This window comes from Hypanus sabinus, chromosome 23, assembly GCF_030144855.1.
Source record: "Hypanus sabinus isolate sHypSab1 chromosome 23, sHypSab1.hap1, whole genome shotgun sequence".
Taxonomy (NCBI): domain Eukaryota; kingdom Metazoa; phylum Chordata; class Chondrichthyes; order Myliobatiformes; family Dasyatidae; genus Hypanus; species Hypanus sabinus.
In genome coordinates, this window is record NC_082728.1 from 46,412,990 (window position 1) to 46,430,412 (window position 17,423).

The following is a 17,423-nucleotide window of genomic DNA, read 5'->3' on the forward strand; positions in this document are numbered from 1 at the left end:
CTTGCCCCTTAATTCTAAGGCTACGTACTCTGACCCATGATCCTCTTATTAATGGAAATATCCTATCCACATTCAATTGACAGATATCTTGGCCTTTCAGTATTCAGTAGGTTTCCATGAGTTCCCTCATTGTCCTTCTGAACTTCATCGAATACAATACAGAGTAATCAGACACCACCCCCTACCCCCCCCCCCCACCGATGTTAGACCCTTTTCTATTTCATAAGAAATATGAATAATTTCTTATCCTGGAACTCCTGTTGAAGCAAGTATGAGCAAATCTTCGACATGGTTTGTCGTGTGGCAACATTTCACAAGTATCCATTCAGCCAAGTGCATCCTTGTAAATTTTCAGTGGAGATCATGCCAACTGAGAGCTGGCACTGAAGCCCCAGGGAGTATTCAACACCAAGAGCAACCTAATGTAGCTGATCCAAAAAAAAAAGAATGTCTGCTTAAAAGCAAGCTAGCAGTGATGAAACAAGATTAGATCTTGGAATAGGTTCCATTATTTAAGAAGTATTGGCAGTCATCAATCAAACCATTTGTCACTCTGTCCTGCGGTTAATTATTTTCTCATTATTATCTAATTTAGTCAACATATAGGAATTGATCAAAACTCAGCATGCAGGTAAGGAGTTTAAAACAATGATTTTATAATATTAGTTAAAAGATATTGTAGTTAAAATATATCATATCAAAAACAGTACAACAATGAATGTATTCTCAATGCAAATGAAAAAAATCAAATGAAATTAATAACATTGTATTGCTAGTGTAATAAATAACACATTTCACAATAGCTTCATTCAAATTCTATTTCTCCTTCCTGAAGATTAATACTGATGAAGAAGCCCTTCTATAGGAAGGGATATTTAGATTCTCCAGAGAGGACAAAGTTAGCACAAATCATCAAAAAGGTATTAACAGTGATCATTGACAATGAACGCAGTTGATAACATCCAACGGGGAAAAGAAATGTCTACACCGTTCCACCTAATCCGCAAGGCAGCAGTTGCCTTGACACAGGAGAGATTGGTTTAAATCTGCTGGGAGCTGATTAGGTCTAATCATAATGCTAAAGAGCACTGTAGTAATTGCAAGGATTTAAGAGGATTCAGTCTTCACCAAACACAAGTTTAAATGTTGTCTTAAAAGCAGCAAGGGAAACTGTTTCAAGAAACTAAACAATTGATGTCAAAGGAAAAAGATCACTCTCATTTTCAGCGCTGTCTTCTGAAGAACAAGATCAAGCATGGCTGGGCATGTTGCCAGTTACTCAAACCACTGAGCCTCTCCTGAATACAAAGACACTCACTGCATAGACAGCATCAAAGTTTACACAGGCTGAAAGAGACCTCACTGAAATTAATGTCTGTGAGAGTGCAACACAGAGAATATGCTGTTAATGTTGGGAAAACTTGCCTGAGTTAGAGGTCAGGATTGGCATTGCTGCTGGAATCGAATCAGAAAATAGAGTTCAACTACCTCAAGGAAGCCTAGGTAGATTCCTGGCTCCTGCCATGATGAAAGGTAAATGTAAACATTTTGCAATTGCCCAAATAAATCTGTAAAATAAAAGCTTTCAAAATAGATGGCTTGCATTAAGAATGGTTTACTATGTTAACACTAAGGAAAAACAAGTTACTTTGAATTAATAGTTAAATAACCAAGAAACTTTCATTGAATATCATTAAAATCCCATAATTCCTATTGTTAGTTACTGCCTGTAATGCTGCAGGTGCTTAAGGCAGCAGTAATGTCCTCCATCCCTGCCTGTCCTTGGCCATCTTGCCCAGGTGTGGTTTAGGGTCCTCATTTCTGCTTCTTTGGTATGATGCCAAGTTTTCATTTCCCCCGCCCTTCACAGGTCCAGTGAAGTGCTATCTTTATGATGGAGTTGACCTCTCTTCTTATCATAGGCCCAACCCACCTCCAGTGTTTCCTCATGATGATTGTGGCCATGTCCTCTTGGTGACACTGAAAGATTAGGATGTGGTTGGTGATCCTCCTTGGCCAGAAAATATGGAGAATCTGTTCATGGTGTGGGAAGACAAAGGCTTGCCAATGTCACCTCTGTCATGCACCAGTATACAAGAGTGTGGACAGAGAAAGCTCTGGTACGTCCTTACTTTGATATGAATGCTGTACTTGGTTGATCAGACAATTTTTCCTTCCTGAATATAAAACTGTTTCATCAGTTGCTGCCTTTAATCCTCAGGCCCTGTCCATCTGCTTTCACTGACACCCAGTATTTGTAGGTTGTAATGATGCATTTTTGCAGTTATTTGTGCTAACTTGTACATGGTAAATACATTCCAAAAACAAATTCTGGTCTTGGTGATGTTCAAGGCTTCCTTATCATGCCGATAGCTTCCTCTCAGTTTTCACTATTCTCAGTCATGCAAATCCCTGGTGATACACACAGATATAGAAGGATTCTTTTTTGCTATTTCCATAACGATTTGTTTTTTGACAAGTCAGGACTATTAGCCCTGAGCTGCTCCCCTGAACCTGGAGGGCCACTGAACCACTTTTAGTCTGGCCTCTGCCCTTTGACCTGTTTGGCATGGGTGACCCTAACAAGAGCCAAAGCACAAGGCCCTGACTCGAGCCAGCATAGCTCTCCAGTCATTGAGGCACACAAGCCTCCAAACCCTACAACAAGGTTATGGTCCTCTTGGAGGATAAATCTTATGTGTTTGCTGGAAATATTTGGCTCAATCAACCTTTGAGAAATGATGGAAATGCGCTTTAAATGGATGCATAGAGTTGTACAGTAATGAAAAGGATCTTTGGTCCACAATATCCATGCTAGCTTTTTACCTGCCTGCATTAATCCTATTTGTTTGCACATCCTGTTCAGCATTTCCTACTTAAGTTTCAGTTTCAAAGCCCCGTAAGCATAGTGCTGATCTGAATCTACCACTTTCTCTGGGATCATGTTCCAGATATTGATCACTCTTAATGTAAAAAAATACTCGCCACCAGGATCTCCTCTCCTCCATTGCACCTTAAAAAAGTGTTTTTCTTTATATAAATAGCAAATATTTAACAAAAGTAAGACCAGAGACATGTGAAAATTCTACAATTTATCTAGAAGTGCTGAAGTTTAGTATGGGTATATTAGAGCAATAAGTGAAAACTAATATTGGACTTCATTACTGGATGCATGACAGATCTAAACTGGGCCCAAATGGGATGCAATCATTGCTTAAAGTTAGTTAAAACACAGATTTGTCAGGTTAGAGCATACTCATTAAGTAACCCAAAGGCTGTAGATAGTTTGAACTAACGGTAATGATTATAATTTCAAAGCAAGGTAACAGGCATTACTGGATTCTGGTATTTAAGTCCAAGGTTCTTTTAGAAGTTAGGAATGAGGCATAAAACGTGTTGGTTCATGACTGTTTTATAGAACAAAGAGAACAGAAAAGGAACTGTGACAAAGGCTTTTACTACTTGAAGAAGAGAAGATATAAAGATGGTGCCCAGCACAAAATAGCTACTCTTATACATAAAAGATAAGAAAATTCTGTTGATAAGAGATGAACAATTAGAAAATACTTATTCTATACTGCTGTAAAATCAACCAATGACAAAAGACTAGCCACTTAATTAAAGAATAAAGAAGGTTTAGAATTATACTTTGCATAGCCACTAGAGGCATATTAAACTGTTATGTATGGAAAGGCTACTTAAGATACAAGCAGCTAATTGATTGTTAAGCTGCAAAGAAGATGACAATTAAACAACACACACAAAATGCTGGTGAAATGCAGCAGGCCAGGCAGCATCTATAGGGAGAAGCAATGTCGACGTTTCAAGCTGAGACTCTTCGTTTAATCGTCAGATTAAACAGCTTCTTTTTATCTAAATGCTAAGTCTCACACAATATCTCCATGCATGAGGTGTCCGCTGTGCTGCCAGTCAATAAATTCCATACATTCCTGAAGTATTCTCCACTATGAGGTTTCAGTGAGGTTGAATTTATCCATTCTTTGAAAAGAGATTAAATAACATAAAAGGCAAGCATGAGCATTAAAATAAATAAGGATGGTTCATGTAGAAAATGTGAATAGTTCAGACTGAATGGACTATTTCTCTTAATTCCACATATGAAGTAGGCAGCACAAGGCCTACATCCTCATCACTTCGGATCAAAGGAAATCTCTGCAGATCTATTAGCCAAATAACCCCTTGGCACATTTGACTTTTGGAGTTGATATCTGTAGGATAAGCCTGAAGAGCTGTGAGACATTGATGCATGATGAGATAAAGATACTGTCTTAACTGACTTATGGCATGAAGTCTAGATCCATGTGAGTGAACTGAGTTGTGCATGAGGTATGGATTAACTCTTGGCTGAACAAGCCTGAGTATATACAGCAGGGGTGGCAAACTCATTTTAGGTCACAGGCCGGATTGGGCAAAATGCAGCTTCATGCGGGTCGGATCAGTCGGGTGCGTGTGAACGCAGCTTTCATTGCCTTCGTTTGACACCTATGATATACAGTATAAAGGGCTACGAAGATACGTATGTTCCCAAGAACTGGAAACAGCCTCATTATCTGTGAGTGCATTGCAAGATTCACGTGACTTAGGAAACACATTAGGGAAACTAATCATCATCTAGAATTTCACAAGGACCATGCAGATAACTCTTGAAATAGAATTACTCTTCTGTATCATGTTCAACTTCATTAAATAGCAAGGAAACCTATAAACTGGATACTGTAGAATCCTTAGCAGGCATGCAGTAGAAGAATTGGTGGCTGACTGATTACCTAAAACAATGACTGAGACACTTTTCACAGTAAATGACCACTTGACTGTGAGTTATACAATGAGTTTAAGCCTAATCAATGTTGCCAGAACCTTGCACAGATTATTTAGGATAAACTAAATATAATTCTTGTGGAAGATAATTTAACAGGGACTCATCTGTTTGCTTTCACTCAAAAGGCCATGAGATACACATTGGCTTACAGAAAGCAATCATTTCACTTCCTTCCTCGCACATTCATTTTCTGCTCACACTCATGTGATATAAATGATTTCAGAAAGGAACTGCACCAAAGGGGGCTTGGAACTGTTGCATGGCGTTCACTTAGCAAGTATCTATGCACTAGCTGTTTAACAATATAGGCAATGGAATTTATGGTCTTAGCGTTAATTGCAATCTTGAAATGAATGGGTTGTAGTTCTAAAAAAAGCACTGGATCATTAATGACCTTTAGGGATGACCTCTTGTGACTCGTTAGTCTTGCATTGTAGGTAATTCTTAATTGCTTTTTCAAATTACATCCCAACTTCTGTACTCAATGCTTTGATTTATAATGGCCAGCATTCCAAAAGCCCTCTTCACCACCCTATCTACATGAGACTCCACTTTCAGGGAACTATGCACAGTTATTCCTAGATCTCTCTGTTCCTCTGCATTCCTCAATGCCCTACCATTTACTCTGTATGTTCTATTTGGATTATTCCTGCCAAAATGTAGAACCTCACACTTCTCAGCATTAAACTCCATCTGCCAACGTTCAGCCCATTCTTCTAACTGGCATAAATCTCCCTGCAAGCTTTGAAAATCCACCTCATTATCCACAACACCTCCTACCTTAGTATCATCGGCATACTTACTAATCCAATTTACCACCCCATCATCCAGATCATTTATGTATATTACAAACAACATTGGGCCCAAAACAGATCCCTGAGGCACCCCGCTAGTCACCGGCCTCCATCCCGATAAACAATTATCCACCACTACTCTCTGGCATCTCCCATCTAGCCACTGTTGAATCCATTTTATTACTCCAGCATTAATACCTAATGATTGAACCTTCTTAACTAACCTTCCATGTGGAACTTTGTCAAAGGCTTTGCTGAAGTCCATATAGACTACATCCACTGCCTTACCCTCGTCAACATTCCTCGTAACTTCTTCAAAAAATTCAATAAGGTTTGTCAAACATGACCTTCCATGCACAAATCCATGCTGGCTACTTCTAATCAGATCCCGTCTATCCAGATAATTATAAATACTATCTCTAAGAATACTTTCCAATAATTTACCCACCACTGATGTCAAACTGACAGATCTATAATTGCTAGGCTTCCTTCTAGAACCCTTTTTAAACAATGGAACCACATGAGCAATACGCCAATCCTCCTGCACAATCCCCGTTTCTAATGACATATTAAAGATCTCCGTCAGAGCTCCTGCTATTTCTACACAAACTTCCCTCAAGGTCCTGGGGAATATCCTGTCAGGATCCGGAGATTTATCCACTTTTAAATTTCTTAAAAGCGCCAGTACCTCCACCTCTTTAATTGTCATAGGTTCCATAACTTCCTTACTTGTTTCCCACACCTTAGACAATTCAATATCCTTCTCCTTAGTGAATACCGAAGAGAAGAAATCATTCAAAATCTCTCCCATCTCCTTCGGTTCCACACATAGCTGACCACTCTGATTCTCTAAGGGGCCAATTTTATCCCTCACTATCCTCTTGCTTTTAATATAACTGTAGAAACCTTTCGGATTTACTTTCACCTTATTTGCCAAACCAACCTCGTATCTTCTTTTAGCTTTTCTAATCTCTTTCTTAAGATTCCTTTTACATTTTTTATATTCCTCGAGCAATTCCTTTACTCCATGCTGCCTATATCTATTGTAGACATCCCTCTTTTTCTGAACCAAATTTCTAATATCCCTTGAAAACCATGGTGCTCTCAAACCTTTAACCTTTCCTTTCACCCTAACAGGAACATAAAGATTCTGTACCCTCATAATTTCACCCTTAAATGACCTCCATTTCTCTATTACATCCTTCCCATAAAACAACTTGACCCAATCCACTCTCTCTAAATCCCTTCGCATCCCCTCAAAGTTAGCCTTTCTCCAATCAAAAATCTCAACTCTAGGTCCAGTCCTGTCCTTCTCCATAATTATATTGAAGCTAACAACATTGTGGATAGTGTTGTCCAGCAGGCTTTTGTGGCAAGATACAGAATTAGGTTGCCAGATCTTCCTTCCTCACAGACACTGCTACTGCCCAGGTTGGGACCCTGGCCAGATTTGAACTCAGGACCATCTGCCTTAGAGTCTAGTGCCGATGTCACTGCACCACTGACTGGCGTCAATTAAGGATATGATAAATGCCTGATTGTATTTCCTGTGATGAATAAAAATATTTCAGTAATACTAGAGCTTTGGCTTTTATTATGAGCTGTGGGATCAAGCATTCTGAAAAAATAAATGGTCACCAATAACTCTGGCAATACTGGGCATTGCTAAGCAGACCTCATTGCTTAAAACTTTCCAAAATCCTGCACAATACCAAATTGTGATACAAGAGCAAGTCATTGGAGGTCCTGAAACTAGGATCAGAGATGGGTGGGAGAGAAGAAGGGTTTGTGGAGTAAGGGGTTGCAGAAAGTGCAGTCTCAGGCCACAATGCAAGTTGTGGGAACAGATTGAAGGAAGTGACAAGATCATTTACAGTTGAGGCTTGGATATGTGATTTTTTGATCCAAGTTTTGGTTCAGATGTTATTGCAGTGTACTCAAGCAAGCTCATTGCTTCCCTGTGGTGTTTGCTAGGTGCTGCCCTCTGCTGTTCCCTTGATGGAAGAGCAAGCTGGACAACATATCCAGTTACGAGGAAATCTGTAGATGCTGGAAATTCAAGCAACACACACTAAATGCTGGTGGAACGCAGGGTCTCAGTGGTGGTGGTGACGAAGGGTCTCGGCCTGAAACGTCGACTGTACTTCCTATAGATGCTGCCTGGCCTGCTGTATTCCACTAGCATTTTGTGTGTGTAACTTATCCAGTTATTTGGACCATATTATTTTGTTCTCTTCGTCACTTTTCTTTTTATGTAATTCTAACTATCTATGTTATTTGCACTATGTTGGTGAAGTGTTTTGCATCTTCGGCCTGGAGGAACACTGTTTCACTTAGCTATATTTATGTATGGTCAAATGATAATTGAACTTGGACTAGAACTGGATGTCTCTGAGGTAGGATTCTAGCTTCTGAATCAGCAAGCCATGTCTTCAAGTCTGCTTGTAGCAATTAAAATGCTTAATCAAGCCCAACACTGCAGTGTGGCAGTGAGGTTAGATTTTCAGAGCAATGTCCACAGGCAAAGACACCAGACTTAAATGTCACTCGAGACACATAAACCTGAAGCTGAAAGTCAGAGCAAAAAACAGAAAGCTGGAGAAACTCAATGGATCAGATAGAAGGTAGTGTCTATGCAGGGAAACAGACAGTTTGTTTTTCAGATTGGGACCCCTCATATGAACTGAAAGGTGAAGAGGAGATCGTCTGTATATGGAGGTGAGAGGAATGTGTGGAGCAAGAGCTGGCAGCTAATAGGTAGGTGGGGGCAATAATAGATGGGGGGTGGGTAAGGAGTGTGGGAACAGTAACAGAAGCTGGGAAGTGATAGCTGGAAGTGACTAAGTGCTGAAGATGATGGAATCTGATCTGAGACAATGGACGACCATGGCACGAAGGCAGAGAAGTGTGGAGGGCAGAGTGGAGTAGTGGGCGATGGCCAGATGGAGCAGGTGGACAAAAGGAAAGAGGCATAGTGATGGAGAAAGGTGGATCTGGAAGAGAGTGAAATAGGGACGGAAGGGAAGCAATTAATTGAAGTTGGAGAGCTCAACGTCCATGTGGTCAGGTTGTAGATGACTCAGGTGGAATTGCTGGTTCTGTTCCCCCAGTCCACTTGGCAATGGAAGAGGCCAAGGCCAGGCATGTTGGTGCGAGAATTGGGAAGAGAATTAAAATAGCTGGCAGCTAGGGATCAATAATATGGATGTGAAATACTGCTTCACCTGTTGGTAGGGCTGTTGATGGTGAGGGAGAAGGAGTAAGGACAAGTATTATGCCTCTTGTAGACACAGGGCAGAATGTCTGCATGCGAAGGGGCTGAGTTGGAAGACATGAGTGGTCTGACAAGCTCATCTTCCTTCATGGGCAGGTAGAATTAGGAGTTTCCCAGTGTCCCAGCTAAGACTTACATAAATGCTATAAACAAATTAGTTCAGCATTCACCTTTGTTCTTTGACTTTTCTGTAGACAAATGAATAATATATTAAATCAATGGTCATATGTTGTGCATAGTTTACTGCCTAAGAAGCACTTTCAAGCCATCTTGATCTCATGAAAATCGCCACAGAGCAGCATTTTTTTTCTTGGTTAAGGTGATGAAAGGATTGCAGAGGCATCATAAATGCATTCATTGGTTAATTCTCACTTACCCAAGAACAAGTAATGTCAAGGGCATCCAAAGTGAAGCTGGTATTTGCATGCATCATAACTCCTACACAGCCCAGCCATAGGTTTATACTTGCCCCTGCCCCCAATTGAAATAAAGCTAAAAACCCATTCACTCAGTGGTGATTTCAAGACCAGCAGCTCCACGTACTGCAACCCCAGGGAATGACATGGTCGCTACTCAGTCAGGGTTCTCCAGAGCTTGGATCCCAGTGAGACTCAGTTGTGAAATTAGTACAGCCACAACTTACCTGGGAATCCATCAGGTTACTTAGGAAGACACGCTTTAATTCTCTCTTGACTAGTTTGTGAAGCAGCACTGTGTCCTCCGTACAGGGAATTCAGGAAGATCCTTGCGACCTTCAAGAGGTGCAATGATGCAAATTTCTCCATTTTTTGTGTGCCCTTTCTTCTGATATAGTTTGGCACTGAATGCATTTTGCAATTTATGTAATGAGTAATTCAGCAAAGACTTGCTCTTGACATGAGCAGGTTAGCAGGACTGGAATCAAAAGAAAATTTGACAACGAGCAGATGAGAGGATTAGATTTGGTCATGGTGATTGATTTTCTGAATGACAAATAAGTAGAGAAAGAGAGAAGCAACTGGAGGAGGAAATCTCAGGCTCTGAGCCTGGGGCAATAGGTAGGTGATGAAAGTCAGAGCTAAGCAAATGATCTGCATGAAGCAACGCTGAATTCATAATCAATGGGTTTAGAACAAAGACATAAATATTTTAGAAAGCCTAAATTCTTCTGCTTCTGAGTGTACTGAAGAAAGATATCCAAATATTATTAGAAATGTAACAGTGTAATCACAACATTCAGTTAAAGTGAAGACTAATATGGTCTTGCTTCCTTTGTTCTCAGTTTTGTCAATGTTGAAACAACTTTGTTCCCATAGTCAGGTTCAGGACATACAATGAGTTGCTCAACTGAGCTAGTCTAGTTATATCAGATGATCATTAAACAACAGTGATTAAACATCAAATCTTTTCTTGTTTTTTTTCTGCAAATTTAATGTTAGAATTACTATCAAAATTTCTCACTTTTCTATTAGATAGAGCATTGAGTTCATTGAGTTCAGACATGGAGTATTACAATCAGGCCACTAAGTTGCAGGTCATTGGTGAAACCTCTATTAGAGTACTGTGCACGGTTTTGGTCACCCTGTGGTTAAATTGGAAAGAGTGCAGAAAAGATTGCTGCCTGAACAAGAGGGCCTGAGTTATAGGAGGAGGTTGGCAAGACTGGAACATTTATTTCTTTATTTCTTGGAACATAGGACAGTGAGGGGTGATTTCATAGAAATGACTAAAATTGAAAGGCATAGATAAGATGGCCAAATTCATACTTTTCCTCAGAGTAGGGAGCATAAGTTCAGGTTGAGAAGGGAAAGATTGAAAGGGACACAAAAATACAACTGCAGATGCTGTGGATCAAAGAATACGTTCGCAACGCTAGAAGAACTCAGCAGGTCAGGCAGCATCCGTGAGAAAAGAGTAGCCAATGTTTTGGGCCAAGACCCTTCATCAGGAATTCAATCAGGATTGAAAGAAACATAGAAACATAGAAACATAGAAAATAGGTGCAGGAGTAGGCCATTCGGCCCTTTAAGGCTGCACCTCCATTCAGTATGATCATGGCTGATCATCCAACTCAGAACCCTATACCTGCTTTCTCTCCATACCCCTTGATCTCAAGGGACTTGAAAGGGCAATTGTTTTATGCAAAGGGTGGTGAGTATATGGAACGAGCTGTCAGAAGAAGTGTTGATGCAGTGTAATATCAATTAATAAGCAGTTGGATAGGTAGAATGGAATGAACGCAGGCATTGGTACCAGGTGAATTGGCACTGTGGTTGGCATGGACTTGTTGGGCTGAAGGACCTGTATCCAGGGTCCTTGGGTTTCCTTGGCTTCGTAAGTCTAGCGAATACACACTCTGGTCCCACCAAACCAGGGAGACAGAGATGGCTGTTCCACCCCAAACCCTGGTTTGTGTGGATACTGCGTCGTCTGCTACCCTGTTACAACTCAATGCCACAAAATTACAGACAGCACACTGCATATGATTAAAGAAATTATATGTATGAATCTTAACTAAAGTGTTAGTCAAGAAAAGAGAGAAACCAAATAAAAGGGGCCCATTATAATGGAACAGTCAAACGCTCACAAGTTGGAGCTCAACTCTTCCAAAGGTCGTACATATTCGCTGATCTTCCGTAGACTGCAGCACTTTGCTCCGTTGAATCACGACACCCCACTCTGTTGAATCCTATACCGATCCTCTCCAGCATCCTCTCTCTACAACTCCCGCTGAACAAAAGGACCCAGTTCATCAGGCATACAACACAAAAACACACTTCCCTCATTAGATGGCTCACATTGCAAAGCATCCATTATCTCTAACCATAACCCAAGCATGGCTTCCACAGAAAGACCATTGCATTAGCAGTGAAGCCTTTCCCAGGCTGTTACACAAGTTTATGTTGACAGATCAATGTATGGAACTAAACATTTTTCCACTTTCTGGTTGGGCTACTTCATGCTAGGTAGTCCACAGCCCAATGGGTTGAATATTGAATTCTCTATTCTCAGGTAACTCTTACTGTCTGCATTCCCCCTCCCTCCTTCTGATCAATCTTCAGTCCTCTCATGTTTGAGCCTTTTGAAAACCCATCCCCCTCCAGCACCCCATCACATATTTCAATCCCCCTCCCCTCTGGTCCCATCAACCACATACCCCATTGGTCCCCTCTTCCATTCAGCTCTGTTTACCCTTCAACTCTCCGCCATTGGGTTTCACAGTCTCCTTCTTTACCTTTCAGATTGCAACGCTGTTTGCTTTTTGTGTTCCCACTAATCACCATCCTGTAGCTGTCTGCACCTTTATCGTCCAAACCCCTACCATCTAGCTCAATTTGCTTTTTGTTTTTCCCTTGTTCTCTGCCACCTATCACTAACCTGCCTCTGTCTCCCAACTCCATGACTCCTCCTTCCTCACCTGGCTCCATACACCCATCATCTCTCACCCCTCAATCAACCTATCAGCTACTGGCCTCTGTCTCATTCCGACTCCTTTACTCCATATTGGCTATCACCTCTCTCCACTCTTAGTTCTGATGTAATACCTTGACCAGAAATGTTAGCAATTCCTCCCATTCCATAGATAATTCTTGTCCTGCCTAGTTCCTCCAGAGAGTGTTCTTTTTCTCAAATTCCATCATCTGCAGTATCCCTTGCCTTGTCTTTATAATAAATAATTCTTAATAGTTGTGGTTATAAGTGTTGCTGTTGTCACAGCTGGGGATAGATCCCTGGACGTTCACCTTCCTTCCTTTTCAACACTGGATGACCTAAAGAAAACAGAATTTGGGATTCATGACAGATAACGCTGGACAACAAAGATTTTGCTTCCTGAACACTTACGGGTGTATCTTATGGAGTCTGAGCTGCTGATCATGAAAATCACCATGAAATTTCAGTATCATGCACGATTTTTTTTGAAATTGTTTATATTTGTTATTTCAATTCATAATTCACTTTGAATAAAATGTTGCCCACAATGTAAGCTGAAACATTTTCTCTCTTGTTCAGGCATGCTTGGGCATGCTTAGCCATGGCAGACGCTGCAGGCCAAATTTTAGAAAGGCTGTAAATTTCTGCAAAGAACTTCGATTCTTGGGACAGATGTTTCGCAGAATAATTGATGCCAAGATAAAGGAAGACATTTTTGTTGGTCTACAAGTCAAACAGGTCATCAATGACAGGTAATTCAAAGACCTTCTAGTGGGTCCCAAGAAAATCATTTGGAAGGCATTCAAGAATGTTGTTGAAAATTTTCTTGGCAACTACAGAGCACCAAGCTATGTGCAGCTGGCTGACAACATGCTTCAGGGATGCAAAACCATGAAGTGCAACATATCTCTGAAGATTCATTTTCTGCACTTCCATTTAGACTTCATCTCTGCAAATCTTGGCATTGTCAGAGACAAGCATGGTGGATGGTTCCAACAGTACATTGCGGTCATGGAGAAACAGTATCAGGGCAACTGGAATCCATCAATGGTGGCTGATTATTGTTGGACTCAAGTGAGACGCCTCAGACATTAAGCAGAAATGAAAATTATCAAGAAAACATTTTTAGCTATTGAATTATTGCAAAGTGTCAGAACTGTTATGCAATTAAACACATTATATTCAATAAAGGTTAATTTCTTGTTTCTCCAAATTCCTACATGATAACAATTAGTCTGAAATTATATTTGCTTTCAGCTTCAAACAGTCGATCAAAAAGCAAAAAAAGAATTCTGAGGAAGCAACACTTTTGGAAAAATTTGTAGTCTAGGGTAATTGAAAAAAATAAATTCAAAATGATTAACAAAAATATGTTAATTCTGTATGTCGTTGCATGGTTGCATAACAGAAATTCAAACACTTTATATTATTTTACACAAGGAAATTTTAATTAGAGATTTTTTTAAAAATCCAGTATGCAGCTGATCCACAAGGGCCATGATGATAATTCTTGGTTTTATTCTGATTTACAATAATTGGTAATGTTCTCAAGAGGATGCTATCAGGGTCATGACTTTAAACAGTGGTTCCAAGAATGCAATTTTGTTTTAAAATGGGCAAGGGTACAAATACTTAAGCTCAGTCATCACTTAGTCTTTGTGCAAAGTATTCACTCTAGCATGTCCAATTATAACTGTATTTTTTTACATGAGCTTACTACCTTTTGCAGCAATCACATTAATTGCATTATCAAGATCAGTCTCATATAACTGTGAAAGCATTGGGGCAAGCAAAGCCTCCATCCTCCAAGGTGAGAAATCCTTCATTAGTATCCTCTTTATTAGTAGTGCCAACTAGCACAACACAGATGAGAATAGTAAGGTATTTCTTAGTCTGGAAGCACAAGGGCTGTAGAGAACACATGGAATGCATTTTTAATAGATAAACATAGAGGCTGTGTTGTGGGAACTGCTATTAGGCACCCAGAATGAATGACAGCCGTGGGAGTACAAAGAAAAGATCATGTTAGTATCAATCAGAGAGATAATAGCATTGCAGTACTGGGAAAATTCCATGCTTCTGCAAACACAAATATCATTACTGGGTTGTATCAGTAAGGTAATTTAATACAAATTCAGAAGAAATTATATGAGTCAGAACCTATCTGAACTACAACCTTGGTCTTTTTAGCCAACATGTTGTTGCCCTTGAGAGGAAGCAGAGGTGAGAAACTAAAACAAGTTTTGAGGACTTACATGGAATATAAATGCAGGTAAGTTTCTTTTGTTTGGAAAGAAGCTCAAAGCTAAATAAACTATACTTTTCAAGATTCTGAAATGAAATAATAAAACTAGTTCAAGTGACTGGCTTATAGAATAGGGAACACAACTGAAAATTTAGGCAATTAGTGAGTTAGAAAGGAATCTCAGAACATCTAGCTTGTATATGCAAGGTTATTACAAATGGAATAAATTGGGAAATAAAACCTTTGTAGCACATGTGGGAGTTTCAAAGATATTTCAGCAAACTGCACAATGGAGCAGCAAACTCCAGCAAACTGGAGTTTTTTGAGGATGTAACTATTAAAATGGACAAGGGAGAACCAGTGGATGTAGTGTACCTGGACTTCCAGAAAGCTTTTGATAAAGTCCCACATAGGAGATTAGTGGGCAAGATTAGGGCACATGGTATTGGGGGCAGAGAACTGACATGGATTGAAAATTGACTGACTGACAGGACACAAAGAGTAGTGATTAACGGGTCCCGTTCGGAATGGCAGGCTGTGATCAGTGGGGTACCGCAAGGTTCGGTGCTGGGACCGCAGCTGTTTACAATATACATTAATGATTCAGATGAAGGGATTAAAAGTAACATTAGCAAATTTGCTGATGACACAAAGCTGGGTGGCAGTGTGAAATGTCAGGAGGATGTTATGGGAATGCAGGGTGACTTAGACAGGTTGGGTGAGTGGGCAAATCTATGGCAGATGCAGTTTAATGTGGATAAATGTGAGGTTATCCACTTTGGTGGCAAGAACAGGAAGGCAGATTACTATCTAAATGGAGTCAAGTTAGGAAAAGGGGAAGTACAATGAGATCTAGGTGTTCTTGTACATCAGTCAATGAAAGCAAGCATGCAGGTACAGCAGGCAGTGAAGAAAGCTAATGGCATGCTGGCTTTTAGAACAAGAGGAATTGAATATAGGGGTAAAGAGGTCCTTCTGCAGCTGTACAAGGCCCTGGTGAGACCCCACCTCGAGTATTGTGTGCAGTTTTGGTCTCCAAATTTGAGGAAGTACATTCTTGCTATTGAGGGAGTGCAGCATAGGTTCACAAGGTTAATTCCCGGAATGGCGGGACTGTCATATGTTGAAAGATTGGAGCTACTGGGCTTGTATACACTGGAATTTAGAAGAATGAGAGGGTATCTGATTGGGACATATAAGATTATTAAGGGATTGGACAGCTGGAGGCAGGAAGCATGTTCCCGCTGATGGGTGAGTCCAGAACTAGAGGCCACAGTTTAAGAATAAGGGGTAGGCCATTTAGAACAGAGATGCGGAAAAACTTTTTCACCCGGAGAGTTGTGGATATGTGGAATGCTCTGCCCCAGAAGGCAGTGGAGGCCAAGCCTCTGGATGCAGTCAAGAGGGAGTTAGATAGAGCTCTTATAGATAGCAGGGTCAAGGGATATGGGGAGAGGGCAGGAACGGGGTACTGATTGTGTATGATCAGCCATGATCACAGTGAATGGCAGTGCTGGCCAGAAGGGCTGAATGGCCTACTCCTGCATCTATTGTCTTTTGCCTATAATATGTGAGGCAACAGAACTGTTCACTACCTTATTGTAAATGGGATGCTCTAATGTACAAAGACTGTAAGATTCAAAATTCAAGATTCAAGTACATTTATTATCAAAGAATGTATAAATTATACAACCTTTCTTGCTCATATAAGGAGGAAGTTCATATGACTATTGCACCTTATAAATGAGAGTATCTCCAGGTTATTGCCCATGTTCTTTTTCCAGTGGAGTTCCTTGGGATCATGGATGCCTTTAAGTGGCTCAGGTTTTGTGGGCTCTGAGGTGGCTTGGGAGACCAATGTGGCAACAGCTGACTCGTCCACAGATGCTTTGGTCGGTGCCCGCTAGGGTTGGCAGGTGGGTAGTTTGCAAGATGGGGCATCCCTTCCATCATTCACACACAGTTTTTGTGGCTCCCATTATATGGATTCAAGGTTTTCAATAAGCGTAGGTGTGATGGGACCAAATTATAATATTCGAGGTCTAGTATAATTACTTGCTAATTTAAATGGGACATGGACTATCTCAGACAGATGCTAGTCAACCTGCTGAGTTCCTCCAGATGCAAGGATTGATCTTACTCTAGAATATCTGACTTGCAGAGCTTGTGCAACAAAAATCCATTTTCAGCATTCTAGGAGCAGGGCCATGACAGGAAAAAGCAGCCATCAGCATGATTTCCTTGCAGATGTAGCTAGAGGGTGAGGCTCCCGATGACCCGTTACAAAAGTTCACCAAAAGAACACAACTTGGAACAGTAAAACACACAGCACGTTTGACAATATCTCATATGGGTATTGTTCATTTCATTAGAACAAAATGCATCAAAAATTAAATGCTGGTTACCTCAGGTAATCTAGCTTGGTAATGATTTTCTTTGGAAATGTGTCATGGAGTGAAGCTATAGCCACAATTCTCCAGGCTGAGCATATTACCTGAGGTATTAAAGGTCACTGGATCTAAGCAAAGGCTTGAACGTTTGCTCTTGTTCCTCTGTTCTTAATATCCTTGGGAAAATGGTTCCCAGAACGAAGTATAGAATGCTGAAATTAACCATTAGACTCTGGGTTTTACCTAACATCACAAGAAATTTGGAAAAGAGCTCAAGTTTCTGCCGAATTACAAATGCATGAAGTATATGTTGTTCTTGTGGGATAAGTGCATGGGTATTCCACAGTCAACAAAGGTGAATAGCACTATGAACCCAATACACTCCTGAGTTCTGGTGGTTGTTCATTGTATATAACGGGAAACCTACATAGGAGAGTTTTTAATGTGGAAAAGCTGCTGCATTAGGTCA